At 39.0% G+C, this 18966-nt stretch overlaps 1 pseudogene; it reads right to left on the minus strand.

The window, feature by feature from the left end:
- Window positions 1-16961: 16961 nt before the first annotated feature.
- LOC471298 (very-long-chain enoyl-CoA reductase-like) lies at window positions 16962-17889 on the minus strand (annotated as a pseudogene).
- Window positions 17890-18966: the final 1077 nt, after the last annotated feature.

Genomic DNA, 18966 nt, shown 5'->3' on the forward strand with positions numbered 1-18966 from the left:
TCAATTACCTCCCACCAGTTCCCTGCCACAACAGATGGGAATTATGAGAGCTACAATTAAAGATGAGATTCAGGTGGGGACACAGCCAAACCATATCATTTGGCCCCTGGCCTCTCCCAAATCTCATGTCCTCACATTTCTAAACACAATCATGCCTTCCAACAGTCCCTCAAACTCTTAACTCATTTCAGCATTAACTCAAAAGTCTGCAGTCCAAAGTCTCATTTGAGACAAGGCAAATCCCTTCCACATATGAGCCTGTAAAATCAAAAGCAAGTTAATTACTTCCTGGATAAAATGAGGATACAAGCATTGGGTAAATACAGCCATTCCAAATGTGATAAATTGGCCAAAACAAAAGGGCTACAGGTTCCATGCAAGTTAGAAATCTAGTGGGGGCAGTCAATCTTAAAGCTCCAAAATGATCTCCTTTGACTCCATGTCTCACATCCAAGTCACATTGATGCAAGAGGTTGGTTCCCATGGTCTTGGGCAGCTCTGCTTTGCAAGGCACAGCCCCACCTCCTGGCTGCTTTCACAGGTTGGCATTGAGTGTCTTGCTTTTCCAAGTGCATTGTGCAAACTGTCAATGGATTTACCATTCCGAGGTCTGGAAGATGGTGGCCCTCTTCCCACAACTCCACTAGGCAGTACCCCAGTGGGGACTCTGTGTGAGGACTCACACCCCACATATCCCTTCTGCACTACTTTAGCAGAGGCTCTCCATAAAGCCTCTGCCCCTGCAACACACTTCTGCCTGGACATCCAGGTGTTTCCATACATCCTTTGAAATCTAGGCGGAGATTCCCAAACCTCAATTGTTGACTTCTGTGCACCCACAGGCCCAACATCACATGGCAGCTGCCAAGGTTTGGGGCTTGCACCCTCTGAAGCCATGACCTGAGCTGTACTTTGGCTTGTTCTAGCCAGTTCTAGAGCAGGTGGAATGCAGAGTACCAAATCCCCAGGCTGCATACAGCAGGGGGGCTCTGGGCCCAGTGCATGAAACCATTTTTTCCCTCTAGGCCTCTAGACCTGTGATGGGAGGGGCTGCTGCAAAGGTCTCTGACATGCCCTGGAGACATTTTTCTCATTGTCTTGGTGATTAAAATTTGCCTCCTCATTACTTAAGCAAATTTCTGCAGCCAGCTTGAATTTTTCCTCAGAAAATGGATTTTTCTTTTCTATCACATTACCAGACTGCAAATTTTCTGAACTTCCATACTCTGCTTCTCTTTTAAACATAAGTTCCAATTCCAAACCATATATTTGTGAATACATAAAACTGAATGCTTTTAACCGCACCAAAGTCACCTCTTGAACACTTTGCTGCTTAGAAATTTCTTCCACCAGATGCCCTAAATCATCTCTCAAGTTCAAAGTTCCACAAAACTCTAGGGCAGAGGCAAAATGCCACCATTCTCTTTTCTAAAACATAGCAAGAGTCACCTTTATTCTAGTTCCCAGCAAGTTCCTCATCTCCATCTGAGACCATCTTAGCCTGGACTTTATTGTCCATATTACTGTCAGCATTTTGGTCAAAGCCATTCAACAAGTCTCTAGGAAGTTCCAAACTTTCCATATCTTCCTGTCTTCTTCTGAGCCCTCCAAATTGTTCTAATCTCTGCCTGTTACTCAGTTCCAAAGTTGCTTTCACATTTTCTTGTATCTTTACAGCAGCACACCACTCTACTGGTACCAATTTAATGTATCAGTCTGTACTCATGCTGCTAATAAAGACACACCCAAGACTAGATAATTTATAAAGAAAAGAGATTTTAATGGACTCATAGTTCCACATTGCTGGAGAAGCCTCACAATCATGGCTGAAGGTAAATGAGGAGCAAAGGCATGTCTTACATGGCTGCAGGCAAGAGAGCACAGAGAGCATGTGCAAGGGAGCTCCCCTTTATAAAACCATCAGATCATGTGAGATTTACTCACTATCATGGGAACAGCATGGGAGAGAACTGCCCCCATGACTCAATTATCTCTCACTGAGTCCCTCCCATGAGACATGGGAATTATCATAGCTACAATTGAAGATGAAATTTTGGTTGAGACACAGCTAAACCATATCACTCTGCCACACTGCTGGGTTCATTCAGCAATGTGTGGCTGAAGTGTTCTGGGTGGCTGTAAAGGTAAGTCATTGAGGCTCCAGGGATATGGAGAGGAAGGGGCTATTTGGCCCCAGGTCAGTATATAGTCTAGTGGGAACTGGACTCTCAAAATGACAAATGGCATCATACTGCAGCTGCTTGAGTCTCAGGCAGGTGTGTAGAACCCAACTGAGCTTCCCCTCCGGAGCAATGCTGTCATGAGCACTCCAGGTAGCTCCCTGTACTAGTCTCAAGGCTCATGAGAGTTGAGGGGCTCTCCAATGGATAAGATTGCATGAGTCCATGATGGGAATATGGGCTACTGGGGATCCCTCACTTACTCTTTCCCTGTACTGGGGAAACTTTCCAGGCTCCCAGCCGATCCTGGGTAAGCAGGCTGCCTTACTTGGCTCTTCTGCCATGCCTCAGGTATTTCCTGCCTCTACTGCTTTCTCCACGGTGTTCTCTTAGATGTGCTATTCAAAGTAAGATAATCTACTATTTATCTAATTTGGTTCTTCTTTGTGGAGGAGGTGAGTGCAAGTTGTCTCTAGTCAGCCATTTTGAACCTTTCTTCCAAATAAGTTACTTTTACCTTCTAAAGCCATAGACAAGTAGTAACCCTTTTCCACTGAATAGAGGACATTAGTAAGATGAGACGTTTTTGGTAGCAGACAACTTGATATTCAAATACATCATACCTTCTCTAGTTTTTGCAATGTACACATCTGAGCAGTAGCAAGTGGAACTTCAAGAGGGAGAGTGAGAAAACATTTACATAATATTTGTCCACCTGAAGTTTGAGGCTATATGAAGAAGCTGAACTATCTGCAAGAGAAATCAGCTATAAAACAAAGAATTATAGTCTTGCGTGGACTGCCAGGCACAAGTGTTAGGTGAAGACTCAGAAGAACATATGAACAAATTAGGTAGGAGAGACAGGACAAAACTGAAGAACAGGTTATGGCCTCAGTTAAGGACCTATCCAGTAATGGCCTATGTGTTTTGCCAATTTTCAGATTAAAAATTGTTTTAGATATTAGAAATATAGACAGATGTGCATGTAGGGTGTGTGTGTGTGTGTGTGTGTGTGTGTGCATATGTTTTGTATCACTGGTTCTTAGTCCCTCCTAATATTGCCACATATTTCATTCCTGCAACTTCCAGATATTTCAAGTATGTCTTCAGGATTATTTCACTGAAATATAAATAAGTGTTTTCAGCTGACTCACAGTATTAGCTAATTTTTCCTGCCCTCCAGTTGTGGCCATCCTCTGCTGGGTCACACTGTATATCCCAGCCTCTGCTTTCAGTTGTGCTGGGTATTCCCACTAATTCTCCTTGGCATTTTTACTTCTGCCATGCAGACTAGCTTCTCTTTCTGGCTATTATCATGTCCACAGTTTAGTCTTCTCAGGTAATGTCACTGCCATTCCTCTTTGGAAGCCTTGAAACCAGCAAAGCCCTAATATTTCCACTGCATCTAAAGCTTCATTTTCAAGGTGGCAAGCTAAGGCTGTTTTCTGGAACCTCTACAGGATAAAGTTATACCATGTTCAATGTAATAGTACAGAGAATGTCCCTCTCTCTCTCACTCTCTCTCTCCCTCTCTCTCTCTTTCCCTCCCGCCTTTCTCTCTGCCTTATTACTCAGACAACAAAATGCTGCAATTCACAAAATGTTTCATTTAGTTCACTTTAACTTAAATGATATGCATATGCCATTAAAAAAATTGAGGAAACATAAATTAATCATGCCCAACTGGGGTGGTTGAAAATTTTTTAAATGATAGGAATCAGTAAGCAATATAATATCATATTATTTCCCATATTATTCCAAACATCATAAACCCTAAAATAAAGTTTGTAGTTATCACAAGTTTTTAATCAATTCAGATCACATTTCAAAGTGCCACTGTGAGCTGCCCAAACCATGTGTTTTGCAGCTGCAGTGAATTTGACATGCTCTGAAATCACCATGGAATCCTCTGGATCTCTTGGAATTATGGAGCAAAGTCTAAGAAATAAAAACTGTAGTTTTTATTTCTTAATACGCTGGACAAATCAGGAAAGACATGCTTTGGAGAGCATGTGTGTGTAATTATTTTAAAGAATCCCAAATATGACTTTGTGAGTAGCTGTAGCTTTTAGAATATTTAATTTTATATATATATATATAATATATATATAATATATATATAAAATATACAGAGAATTAAAGATTTAATTATATATATACATGAACAATAGCATTTTTCAATGATTCATTGTAAAGATGTTCAAACATAGAGAAAAATTAAAGTGAGTGCTTTTATACATTCCACCTACCATTAATATTTTACTATACTTGCTTTATTACATACCCATTCAACTATTCATCCCTGTCAAACCATCAGCTTATCTTACTTGTTATATAGTTTTTGATACTTTCTTAAATCTACATATGAACCAAATGTAAGCTTTCAGAATATAATTGTTAGTTCCTAATCTGAGGATCACGGATTTTTAGAACTAAAACAGACCTTTAAAAACTCTTTATTGTACACACCTCGTTTTTCAGATATAGAAATTAAGGCATAATGAGTTTAAAGTTTGAGTAAGAGCACCCAACAAATTAGTAACTAAACCAAGATTAAAATCCCTACTTGGTGTTTTCATGTAAATATGCACTTCAACAGAGAAGTTGTAATGTGTGGGCATGATGAGGAGGAGAATTGTTGAAGTGTGTTCTTTGTTAGAAAATTAAAGTGACTTCAATAGATGAATGTGCATTTGAATTAGCAGTAAGAGTTCAGAAGGAAACAGAAGTGAGTGAAGAGCTGAACATCTGTGAAAATCTTCCTACTGTATAATCAAAAGAAAAAACACTGCTAAAAAATACTTACTCTAGCATGTTTTTTATGTGTGCCAAGTTTCTAAAAGTATGAAATATTGTGGGGATGAAGAATTAAAGGCTGAGCCCTGGAAGCAGGAAAGCTGGGTGGGAAACAAAGAGCATTTGCTGCTTAAATTCACTTTGACAAACTCATAGACTGTGGCAATAAGCTCTGCTTACAGAGTATAGAAGGGACGTGTTCTGTAGCCTATGCAATCCCTTGAATAAGTCCATTCCTAGAGTGGTACTTAACTTTTCTATTACCCACTATCGATCTACACTGTTTCAAGGCACATGCAAAGATAAGAGTCACGACTCTTCTGAAAATGCATATGTCACAATTTAAGGTACAAATGTCTCAATCACTTTTATGTTTCCTTGTTTTGATATAAATTTTTGAGAAAAATTTAAAATCAATGGGTGAATAAATGTTAGTTTACATTTTCATTCATGCTTCAAACATGGTGAGGCAGAAATGCAAGGTTTTTTCTTCTTCTTCTTCTTACATCCGTTAAAACTTAAAAGTACTCAGGATTTTGTATTTTTTAAAACCCTTCACGTAACTCTTTAGGTGACCAGTATTTGAGAGCTACTGGTATAAAGAATTCTACAGTAGAAGTCAAAAGGTCTGGTTTCTAGTTCTGGTCCCATAGTGATTTATTAAGTGGCCCTATGTAATTCATTTCCCTCTAGAATTTATTTCCTAAGCATGCAGTAGATGCCAGACCCACCTAGCATGTGTTATGGAGTTAATAGAATGAGATATTTGAAAGGAAAATACTCTGTAAAGGATCTAGTATTACATATTTACAAGTATGTGTGTACATGTGTATATATATATATATATATCAGTCTTCATTGTCTTAATCTTGTGACCAATGTAAACTATTTAAGCCTCAGGCCAGAGTCACAGAGGAAGTCCCCTGCTTTCAGGTGAGGAGAACATGTATCATACATTGTGTGACTCTACTTAGGTCCCCTTGGCATAAACGATTATAAACAGAGCCCTTTGATTTTTTCTAACTGAAAATAATTGTAAGAGATACATTTACCTTGTTATATTCACACATAATCAATACATATGTTTTATGAAAAAATACTCACCTTTACCATGAGTTACACACTCTAATATGATTTTCTCTTTTATTTAACTTTGAAAAATGTTGTCATAAACCAATAACTGGATCTCACAATCATTAATGTATTTACCTGCCTCTTGAAAGACATTGTCGTAAAACCTCTATTGTGAGTCTCAATTATAGCGAATTATTCAATGAGAAGAGAAAAACAAGTTAATGGTGTCAACCCAATATTTTCAATCATGAAAAGAAATTGAAGGGGTTGAATCCTTTCTTATGAATCTCTACTGTGTGAGCTAATAATCTATCAATGTGAAAATCTACCTGGTCTAATGTGTGAATGTTAATGCATCCTGTTTCATCTGCATTTATGTATCTATTCTTATGTTTGTTATAAAAAGAGACTTGTGGACCTTATGATACTAATAATATAAAATAATATTTTTAATGGACACTTGCTGTATGATATAGTTTGTATCTGTCCCTACCAATCTCATGTTGAATTGTAATCCCAAGTGTTGGAGATGGGGCCTGGTGGGAGGTGTTTGCATCATGAGGGTGGATCTTTGGTGAATGGTTTAGAGCCATCCCCTCGGTGCTGTCTTCACCATAGTAAGTTCTTTCGAGGGCCGGGCATGGTGGCTCACACCTGTAATCCCTCACTTTGGGAGGCCGAGGTGGGAGGATCACTTGAGGACAGGAGTTTGAGACCAGCCTGGCCAACATGGTGAAACCTCGTCTCTACTAAAATTACAAAAATTAGATGGACATAGTGGTGCACACCTGTAATCCCAGTTACTCAGGAGGCTGAGGCAGGAGAATCACTTGAACCCAGGAGATGGAGGTTGCAACGAGCCAAGATCTCACCACTACACTCCAGCCTGGGCAACAGAGCAAGACTCTGTCTCAAAAAAAAAAAAAAAAAGTTCTTGTGAGATCTGGTTGTTTAAAAGTGTGTGATACCTCCTCCCCACTCTCAAGCTCCCACTTTGCCTTCTGCCATAAGTAAAAGCTGCCTGAGACTCTCACCAGAAGCAGATGCCACCACCATACTTCTTGTACTGCCTGTAGAACCAAGAGCCAATTAAATCTCTCCTCTCTATAAATTACCCAGTCTCAGGTATTTGTTTAAATGCAACAATGGTCTAACACACTATGAAACAAGCAAAGAAAGGCATTTTCTCTGATTGTTATCTAATGCCAATGAAAATTTTAGAAGTGAACTATTATTCTCATATTACTTATGAAAAAATTTAGGAATAAAGAAGTTAAGTGACGCCTTAACTCTCACAATAAATTTGATAGTCCAGTCCTCTAATACAGTGGTCTTCAAAGTGAGGTAGGTATATCTCTTAGTATATACAAGTAAGTTTCAAGATATTTGCAGGTATATTAGGCCATTCTTGCGTTGCTATAAGGCAATACTGGAGACTGGTTCATTTATAAGGAAATAGGTTTAATTGGCTCTGCGGGCTGTACAAGAAGCATGGTGCTGGCAGCTGCTTCTGGTGAGGGCCTCAGGAAGCTTCTAATCATGATGGAAAGTAAAGGGGGAGCAGGCGTCTCATATGGCAGGAGTGGGAGCAAGAGAGAGAGTTTAGTTGGGGGCGGGGGGTGCCACACACCTTTAAACAACTAGATCTAGCAAGAATTCACTCACTATCATGAGGACAGCACCAAGTCATGAGAAATCCACCCCCGTGAGCCAAACACTTCCCCCCAGGCCCCACCTCCAACACTGGGGATTACAATTCAACATGAGGTTTATAGGGGACAACATACAAACTCTATCAGCAGGCATAAAAAGTTGTAAGAGGCACAATTTTGAGTTTTCAGTTTCTTAGTTATTCTTTTCTAACACTAATATGCTAGAGAAGTCCCTCATAGTTGAGCTTCTTCTATATTCTTTGACTACGCTCCTCTCCTTTTACTAAACATGGACATTGCTCATCTCTTGGAGTTTTACAAATTTTCATTTTAAATTTCAGGGTCATTAAACCTTCTCCATCAGATCTAATGTTAAGGGAAAGGCTGCAGTCATACTCTTGACTTTTAGTTCTCAAGGGTCAGTGTTGGGGCAAAATAGAGATTTATCATTTTCCTCTGTGTTCCAGAAACTGACGTAGATTTTGACCTGCAAACTTGGTCCAGGTATTTCCAGCAGACACCACCCTCACAATGTCACTCTCAGATAATGTCACTCTCAGATCAGTATCAGACACATGGCTGTAACTCTGAATCTAGAGCCTAAAAATGATCCAGTTTAAAATTTCCATGCATGTCTCTTTTTGTTAATAGTACAAGAATAGTAATATTATTTAGTGAAGGAGAATTAGAATAACAGTTACTTGAACTTTAGGATTCTGCTAAACTTGATTTGAATCTTCTGGGTCACTTGCTACTATGTAACCTTGGAGAATAACTGAAACTTGAGTTTCAATTATTTCTTACATTAAAAATAAAATAATAGTAATGAACTTGTGGGACTTTTGCTAGATTTTTAAAAAGTCATGTATGTAAGAACCTGGTACATTAGCAGTGCTCAATAAATGATGGTTATTGTTATAATCATACTGTTCGTGTCATTTAAAAAACAGGCATTAAACTCACTCACTGTTCAAGATTGGCCCATAAAAGTGCTGAAATGCTTAAAGAAATACATGTGTGAACAGCAGAGTCATCCTCTTCCTAACCCGTCACTGATTATAGTTATATCAGATTATTCCCTAAGTTTGAGGTTCCAAAAATGAGGGGCATATACTTAGAAAAAGGAAAAAGTAACATAAAAAAATGTTGGGTCTATAGCCACCAGAAAAAGACCACAGGAAATGAATACATTTAACCTCAGAAAGATAAGGCAAAGGGTGTATCAATCTCTTTGACTCTCAATTTCCTCATCTTCAAATTTGGACTAATGATTCCTGTGCTCAGGTTCAAGGATCAAAAACAACTGTGACGAAATTCTGCCACATACTACATGTGAAAATTTGGGCCAACTAATGTACCTCTATTAGTCTCAGTGTCTTAGTCCATAGAATATAATTAATGCTAGGAAATGCCTTATGGACTTAGAGAATTCTCAACGCATGATACACACCTTGGCACTGAGCAAATGTTAGTTACTGACGTGGCTGCAGGTACCAGTTTCTTAGGGCTGACATAACAAACTACATACCACAAACTGGGTAGCTTACAAAAACAAATGTTTGTGTCAAAGTTCCAGAGACTAGCAGTCTAAAACAAAGGTATCAGTTGGGCTATGCTCTCTCTTAAACCTGTAGGAAAAATCCTTCCTTGCTTCTCCTCAGTTTCCGGTGATTTGCTGGCAGTGTTCAGTGTTCCCTGGATTGCAGTGGCACAACTCCAGTCTCAGCCTTTATTGTCACATGGCATTCTCTCTGGTGTCGCTGTCTTCACATGGCCATCTTATAAGGGTACCAGCCATATTGGACTAAGTATGGCCCCATCTTAACTAAGTTAGCCTCGGCCTACAGGGTCAGGATCATCAGTATCACTGTCTTCCATCTCCACATGTTGTCTCACTGGAAGGTCTTCAGGGGCAATAACCTGTATGGAGCTGTCATCTCCTATGATAACAATGCCTTCCTCTGGAATACCTCCTGAAGGACTTGTCTGAGGCTATTTTACAGTTAACTTTTCAAGTAAAAAGGAATACATTCCAAAATAATGATAAAATTTATAGTACAGTAATACATAAACCAGTAACATAGTTTCTGGTTTATTTTCAAGTGTTATGTACTGCGCATTATCGTATGTGCTATACATTTATACAACTGGCAGCACAGTAGATCTGTTTATACCGGCATCACCACAAACATGTGAGTAATACATTGTGCTATGACATTATGATGGTTACAATGTCTCTAGGTGACAGGAATTTTTTATCTCCATTATAACCTTATGGAACTACTGTCATATATGCGGTCCCTTGTTGACCAAAACATTGTATATGGTGTATGACTATATATAGTTTTTTCATAAAAGCCTCCACATGAAAAGGGATTTTTAGAATGAGAAGAAACTCCAAAAATGAACATGTTTAAATCTAACCAAAAATAATTTAAATGACATTTTAGAAAAACACGATAGCAATGATGTCTCTGAAATGATAGGACGTACTCTTTTGTTGTATTCTATTTTACAAATATATTGTAGATGCCAGAATTAAGTGACTTAATTAGTATCAGGAGATTATGTTTTCCTAGAAAAACAGCAAGTATGATGCTAATATTGCAAATTATTAACTTTATATTTTATTTTACTAACTACATGTAACAAATACTAAATAATATTTTACAGGTATGGGCCAATTTTTTAAGATTTTTTTCTCATTGGTGATATAAACTGAACTTACTTTGAGGCATAAAGAATAGCTATTAACCTTCTATCTTCTTATTTTCTATTAAAAAAAACTGAAAGAAAACTGATAGAACAAACCTTGCCCATGGTTTCATAGTTAGTAAATCACAAGGCTAGAATTCAAACCTTGTGATTCAACTAACTTTTGAATGAAAATCTTGTCAGCATTTCCTTGGTTATTCATCCATTTTTATTTTTGTTGTTGCTGTTATGTTATTCACAGTACCAATAGTACTGGGTGTAATGTTTAATAGTAGCCACAATAGAGGGTATGACCAAGACCCTCTTGTCTTAGCCAGTGTAATTGTCCATTGATCAGAATTCCACAAGGGAAGATATACCATGCATTGGTAGGAGGAAAGCAGTTTTCTTTCTAAAAATAAATGTTTCCTATTAATTTTTTTCCTTCTTACTACATTTCCTCAATCAATATTCAATTACCTTATAATAAATTGAAATAATTCTGTGATAATTTGTTCCATTGAAGTGATGAGACATGTATGTAGGGAACTCACAAATCATTTTATTTGTGTGCAGCAACCAATTATTTAATGATTTGGGGTCTACTGGCGTACAACAATAAACATAACAAGATATGAGCTGAAGTCAGTAAATGTCAGGTGCAGGTAGAGGAAACAGCATGTCAACTTAATTCTGCTTGCTCTACTATTTCCCAGGAGAACGCTCAAGTAGATTTATACCATAACTTTACTATACTGGGTTGCTTTACAAAAGACCATTTCTATACCAAAACAAAAAAGTTACACTCACCTTGGGAAAACATAAAGCTCCATCTCCAGAAACAGCTTCCAGCTGGTCTTTCCTAACCAAGTCTCAGTGATTAGACCGAAGTCATGTGCATTAGAGACAAAGATCTAGCAGAAGTCCAAACTTTCAAAGTAACATCTGCAGAGAAAATATCAGCCAATATAAAAACATGTGCACTGTTAATGAAATTGTGGAGTTTGCATCCTTTTGAATTTTTCTGCTTTGATGAGTATTCTTTATTCATAACCTCTCTAAGGCATTTTCTTTGGAACACAAAAGGATAACTCATATTCTATTTATTTGATTCTCATAAATTATTTCTTCATGCTACTAACCCTAAAGTTCTGCAATGTTGCTTTGTTTCCTTTTACACCCACTCACCTAAACCTCCAATTCCAGAAAAAGAACAGCTGAAAACTTATATATTACATATTTTAACACTAATTGGATTTCTTTAAGCCCCATGTGATATGTTTAGTTGACTATAGTTACATCACTCAAGTGATTATGATTGATTCAAATGTCTAAGATTAAAAATTGTAACCCAAGAAATCTTACTTTAGAAGAATCTTCCAGTTTTATAGCTATAGTTGATTGTCCTGTCTTCACATGGGCATCACAATAGTTATTCCATTCACTTACTTAAACTCACTCAACAAATGTGACCTGTTTTACTGAGTACCAGGAGTTATGGGGAATATAAAGGAAACAGAAGTCATGGTCTCATTTTAGGGTACTTACAATATCTACAAAAGATACTATCTTTTTCAACAGTCACAAAATACAAATAGGAAAGAAAAAAACCGTCTAAATCTTATTTGAGGAAATGACAAAATGCAAGGTACAGAAAATAAGTGTAAAAGGAGAATTGGTGCTCCTTAGTTCTAAAACTTCAGTGGTTGAAGTCCATTTTTATGTCCTGAAACATCAGTAAAAACATCTGTTATATAATCTACTAGCTATCTTCACTCAAAATTACTTGCTTATGTAAATATTTATTTTATAACTTTTTTAGTAAAAACATTTAAATGTTGAATAATTTAAGAAAAGCATTTTAGTCTATATTTAAAAACGAAAAACAATTTTTTCCCTGCTTCATAGATGTATGCAATTTACAAGAGTGAAAGGAGAAACATAGGCAGAGTTAAATGAATTCCTCTTGAATGTGCGAAATTTATAGTTTTAAGGCTTTCTGCTGGATTTTCACTTTTCACTATAAGGAGCAAGTGTGAAAGAAAGACCATCTGACATAGAAACAAATCAACTGGATTCCTGATATAAGGAATGCTAAGCATTGATTTGAGAGGTAGCAATGAAGCAAATTTGTCTCTTGCTATTTTTCCAATAAGAATCCTATATTTTCTTTCAAAACTGTCTGTAAGTGTAGACATCGGTGTAGATTTGCCATCTTCAATGTTATGCTTTCATCAGTCTCACTGAAGTCCAAAGTCAACCTCTTCTATTGTGCTTGGTTTGATAAAATGACCAAATAATAAATGAGCTGATAAAAATGACAAATAAGGAAGGATTTATCTCTAGACTCCAAATCTCCTTTATTCATAAACACACACACACATACACACTCACTCACTCAAATATCAAGAGATGATTTCAGAACTCAATTCTTCATTTTTTTCTTATACTACTCCTAAAACCTTCTCTAAAGAAAAGCTAATAAATTCACTCCCAATAACATATTATTGCTTGAAAAATCCAGCTTACTTACTGTTCAAGTCATTCAATTTGGATTATGCTTCTTTAAAACAAACACCTTTTTGGCATTTTTTACTGCTACATCTTTAGTGTCTAGGGCAGTGCCTGGCATATGTGTACAAGAAATTTTTGTTGAATTAATACATAGATTAAAGTTTTCAGCCAAAGAAATTGAAAAATTGTTGGCAGCATGAAAAAAATGTTTAATTTCTTTTTGTTGTCCCTAAAATACCTCCGTCAAGGCTGCTTCCAATTCTACATAAGGCCACCTTGTAATATTCTTTCCTCCCAGTTGTCTTCCCCCACTTCTCTGCCCTGATACTGAAGAGTAGGAATTGTCACCTGGACTCTGAGTCTATATGCAGAGATTAGATACCCCTCTGGGAGTACTAGAAATGCAGTATGTCAGGTGAGTTTTAGCGAAGCCTGAATTGCTAATCCTCTGGGTTCCCCAGCACCTCTAAGCTTTACAACTGCTGAGGATTCAGCCCTAGAGCAGCACAGAAGACACCTCTGTGGGGTGCATGGGACTGAAAAAGGACGGGTAAGTTATTAGGAGCACCTTGCTAGGAGCACCTATGTCAAGTCTTTTAATAAGTATTTAATTAACTGACTACAGAGTTAAGGGTCAATATTGAGGCAGAGAATATGGATTTTTTTTTTTTTTTTTTTTTGGTGCCACTTACACTTGACTCCTGAATTGGAAGAGCCCAAGGAAAGGAAATGATAAAAATTCTTACACTGTGGATCCTCGCAGGTTGTAGAGGAATTTTGCCATTGTTGTGTAAGTAGCAGTAAACGGTCACAGGACTAGCAGACATTCAACAAAGCTGTCCTTTATTATCATACTGACTTCTGAGACTAAATCCCTCCTAATGCACCACAGCAGGCTCTCCAAGGAACAAAGACACTAACATTAAATTTCAGTATCTTTTGGCCCAGATGATGGCCATTTAAGCCAAGTTTCCCTTTCCATAACAAATCCTAATCTTGTGTGCCTATTCATTTTAAAATGCATATATTTATAAACCCAAAGAGTTTGTATGCAGAGATTAGATACCCCTTTGGGAGTACTAGAGGGGTACTTCTAATCTTCTGCTCAAGCTAGTTTGTAGTCAGTAGCTGACACTCCCCCTCGGCATTGTCTGAAAATTGACAGCAGGAGCTCCTCAATGAAACCTTTTCACACACAATAGAAAGCCTTGAAGTCGGTGCGTGTCTGTGTCTGCTTTTGTCAAGAGGAACACAGCATGTTTGTAAACATGTGGAATGGAAGGAAGATTTAGGATACAAGAGCAAGCCTGTGCCCCACTGATTTCCTGTTTGTTTCTCACATTATGTTACCCCTGGCAACTAATGTGGGAAATACACTGAGAGAACAGCACTCCTTTTCCTTATTGTAAGTCCAAATTTGGCAAATAAAAGAAAATAAAACCTTTTAGCTGCTTTCTTAATTGTGGAAAGTTTTTATATTCCTGTTTTATTTTTTAGTCCAATTCTCTCCTTTTGCTTTCAGAAATAGAGAAAAAGAGATAGAGAAAGAGGAGTGGGAGAGAAAGAGTTTGCTTCAGTGATTTGATCTGCTAAAACCATATGGCATTGAGAACTAGAAGAGAAACTATTGAATAAAAATTATGCAATACTTATAGACACAATAAATAAGTTTCACTTTCATATCACAAAATAAATAGCACACTTGCATAGATTAATGAATGTATCCTAGGTGATGTTTATTTATCATATAAACAGAAAAAAAATCACGTGAATTTGTTCATTCATTCATTCATTCAGCATTTGCTTCACAGGAAGCACTATGTTGGACATGTGCATTCCTCTTTTATCCCCTTTGCAGTAGAGTTTAACCAACATGGAAACAGAACATTGGAAAGTGAGGATACTTGCCCTTGGCCACAGTCTGGTAGATTCAGGACCTGGTCTGTTTGATTCCTAAGCTGGTGGCATCCCTACACTATTATGTCCCTCCACATTGATGATCCTAGTGTCTGAGGCAGAGCAGAGATGAAAGGACGTGGGTTTTGAGAGGAATAAACCAAAATAAGAAAATTATCACTGAGAAAATTGAGCAATTAGTACTTACCTGTCTTGTTCACTGTCCTTTAATGAGCAACAAGCCCCCCCAAAAAAGTCAGAGAATGAGGCTAATAATGACCTTTTAGACTCTAGAACATATATTAGTGTAAAATGAAAAGGATATTTAGAAAGAAATAGTAATCTGACTCATTTTCGTGTTTATATTTACGTCACACAAAATAATGAGCAAAACCCTTTGGGAGTAGTAATTTTCAGACTACTATATTATTAAACATTTTATATTTTCCATTTCATGGAAGACATTATTTACTAAATGGCAAGCAAAAAGATTTTTATCTATATTGTTGCGGGAAGTCAGGGACCCCAAACGGAGGGACCGGCTGGAGCTGCAGCAGAAGAACATAAATTGTGAATATTTCATGGACATTTATCATTTCCCTAATAATACTCTTATAATTTCTTATGCCTGTCTTACTTTAATCTCTTAATCCTTTTATCTTCATAAGCTGAGGATGTACGTCACCTCAGGACCCTGCGATGATTGCATTAACTGTACAAATTGATTGTAAAACATGCGTGTTTGAACAATATGAAATCAGTGCACCTTGAAAATGAAGAGAATGACAGCAATTTTAGGGAATAAGGGAAGACAACCATAAAGTCTGACTGCCTGCGGGGTCGGGCAAAAAGAGCCATATTTTTCTTCTTGCAGAGAGTCTATAAATGGATGCACGAGTAGGAGAGATATCGCTAAATTCTTTTCCTAGCAAGGAATATAATATTAAGACCTTAGGGAAAGAATTGCATTCCTCAGGGGAGGTCTATAAATGGCTGCTCTGGGAGTGTCTGTCCTATGTGGTTGAGATAAGGACTGAGATATGCCCTGGTCTCCTGCAGTACCCTCAGGCTTACTAGGGTGGGGAAAAGACCCTGTCCTTATAAATTTGAGGTCAGACCGGTTCTCTGCTCTCGAACCCTGCTTTCTGTTAAGATGTTTATCAAGACAATACGTGCATAGCTGAACATAGACCCTTATCAGGAGTTTCTGATTTTGCCCTGGTCCTGTTTCCTCAGAAGCATGTGATCTTTGTTCTCCTTTTTGCCCTTTGAAGCATGCGATCTTTGGGACTTACTCCCTGTTCTTGCACTCCCTCCCCTTTTGAAATCCTTAATAAAAACTTGCTGGTTTTGCCACTCAGGTGGGCATCACAGACCTACCGATATGTGATGTCACCCCCAGCAGCCCAGCTGTAAAATTCCTCTCTTTGTACTCTTTCTCTTTATTTCTCAGATCCGCCAACACTTAGGGAAAATAGAAAGAACCTACGTTGAAATATTGGGGGTGGGTTCCACTAGCCCATGCACCACAGCCTCCAGAGTAGCTGGGATTACAGGTGCCTGCCACCACGCCCTGCTAATTTTTTCGTATTTTTAGTAGAGATGGGGTTTCACCATGTTGGCCAGGCTGGTCTCGAACTCCAGACCTCAGGGGATCTGCCTGCCTCGGCCTCCCAAAGTGCTGGGATTACAGGTGTGAGCCACCATACCTGGTCAACGTGGTGAAACCCCTTCTCTACTAAAAATACAAAAAAATTAGCTGGGCGTGGTGGCAGGTGCCTGTAATCCCAGCTACTCGGGAGGCTGAGATGAAGTCTGCTCTTGTCCCCCAGGCCGAAGTGCAATCTCGGCTCACTGCAACCTTAGCCTCCCAGGTTCAAGCAATTCTCCTGCCTCAGCCTCCCGAGTAGCTGGGACTACAGGCATGTAGTCCAGCTAATTTTATATATATATATATATATATATATATACACACACACACACACACACATATATGTATGTGTATATATATATGTATATATATATATATATATAATTATTTTTTGAAACTACTGGGGCAGGCGGGCTTTATTCTGGGTGCTGAAGAGCTGTGGGCCCCACTCCTCCCCTAGAATGCCACCAGGGTGAGGAGCTGGGACTCGGCAGGGGTGAGTGCTCAGAGCAGGAAGGGGATGATGGGCATGCGCAGGGGCGGGTAGTCCCAGAACTCCTTTAGGGAGCTGTGGTGCTTGCCCTTGGCCTAGATCGTCATCTGGGTAAAGCCCACCAGGGAGAACAGGGCCACTGGGAGACACTGTGTCATGATGGCAAAACTGATCCAGGACCCCATCTGGTAGGTGTAGTTGGGGCAGGACACCAGCAGGAAAAGCCACGTGAAAGGGTTCTTGGTGAGGTATGGGATCTTCTGGGTCTTGGACCCAGCAGGCCACTGGTCCCGCAGGGCCATGTGGATGGAGAAGTTGCCAAGCACAGGCAAATCACAAAGATGGCAAGTGCCAGTTTCACCTGCTAAGCTCTGTAAGTAGGGGGTGTGTAGAGAGGGTGGTTGATGTAATAGGCCATCCACCCAGTGAAGCCCCGGGAGTAGGTGCAGTTCTTGAAGATGTTGCGCAAGGCATGGTACCATGGGAGAAGTGGTGCATGAACAACGTCTCCAGCAGGTGCTTGACGTAGTGCAACGAGTGACAGATGCAGGTGAGGTGCACCACCATGTGCCGACTGGATGTGAAGTCATATTTGTTGCCATAGATGAAGGGCTCTCAGAAGTAGAAGAGCAGGTAGATGAAAAGAGGCCCCCCGTACTCTGTTAGGAAGACCGTCACCCAGCTGATCTGGGCCCCCACGTCCTGGAAGTAGAGTGTGGCCGTGGCGCCCACGGGCAGCTTCTGCAGAACATCTTCATCATTCAGGGACTTGCCCTTGGGGTCCAGGCCGAGGGACTGGTGGGCGGGGTACCACTGCAGAGGGGTCTTGGTGAAGAGGTTCTTGATCTCTGCAGTGGTGGTGTGGGGCTCCACCTTGTCCAGGAAATACAGCTTCTCCCCTGTCTTTGCGTGCAGAATCTCCACCTCTTAGTGCTTCATGGCTGTCTCCCACGGCGGCTACTGCTCCATGGCTGCTGCTGCCTAACTGCGCGGCACAGCACAGGGTCCCGCCGTTCGGGGTCCCTGACTTCCCGCAACACTATATACCAAGTGGCATTATGTGATCTTCTTCACAGAGGTCCCAAAACATATTGCCTTGTATATTTGGCCTTTTGATAGTTTACTTGTACTTTCTTAAATTTTTTTTTGCCATCTCAGGATTAACTTTATATTCAGAAAAATGCTCAAAATTTCTCATTATTGTAGACAAACATTTAAACATTTTATTATTTAATTGACCATTTACTCCTTAACCTCAGCTGTAGATAATGCCTTTGAAAACACTTAAATTTGGGGGGCTTACTTAACACTAGAATTCACTGAGCTTAAAAAAAATTGGGGGGCTTACTTAACACTAGAATTCACTGAGCTTAAAAAAAAATTACTGTCCCTTCATAAAAATCTTAGTGTTATTCATGGACACAGGAAGGGGAACATCACACACAGAGGACTGTTGTGGGGTGGGGGGAGGGGGGAGGGATAGCATTAGGAGATATACCTAATGCTAAATGATGAGTTAATGGGTGCAGCACACCAACATGGCACATGTATACATATGTAACAAACCTGCACGTTGTGCACATGTACCCTAAACTTAAAGTATAATAATAAAATTTTTAAAAATCTCAGTGTTATTAGCACTCACTCATATATCATACTGCTACAGTAAATATGGTACTGGAATCAACTCACATCATTATTTATTGCATAACAAAAGAATGCCCATCAGTATATATCTTAACTCTCACCCACATTAGTACTCTGAATTTTACTCTAAACAAATCTGTAGCTTTATTAGTTTGTTAAATTTAACAGAGGTAAATTTACAATGATTTTAGCCTTTCACTTATGCAGGCTCCTCCATTAAGGGTACCCTAGCAATGTTTACAAGATCATTATAATTTTTGTGAAATTTCCAATCATAAGACATTTTAACCACAATTGCTCTGCTGTCACTTTCCATACTAACTTCCCTCAGTGCCATGGGGTTTGGAATGGCCACACTCACATTTGGAA

Source organism: Pan troglodytes, chromosome 3 (genome assembly GCF_028858775.2).
Source record: "Pan troglodytes isolate AG18354 chromosome 3, NHGRI_mPanTro3-v2.0_pri, whole genome shotgun sequence".
Classification (NCBI taxonomy): Eukaryota; Metazoa; Chordata; class Mammalia; order Primates; family Hominidae; genus Pan; species Pan troglodytes.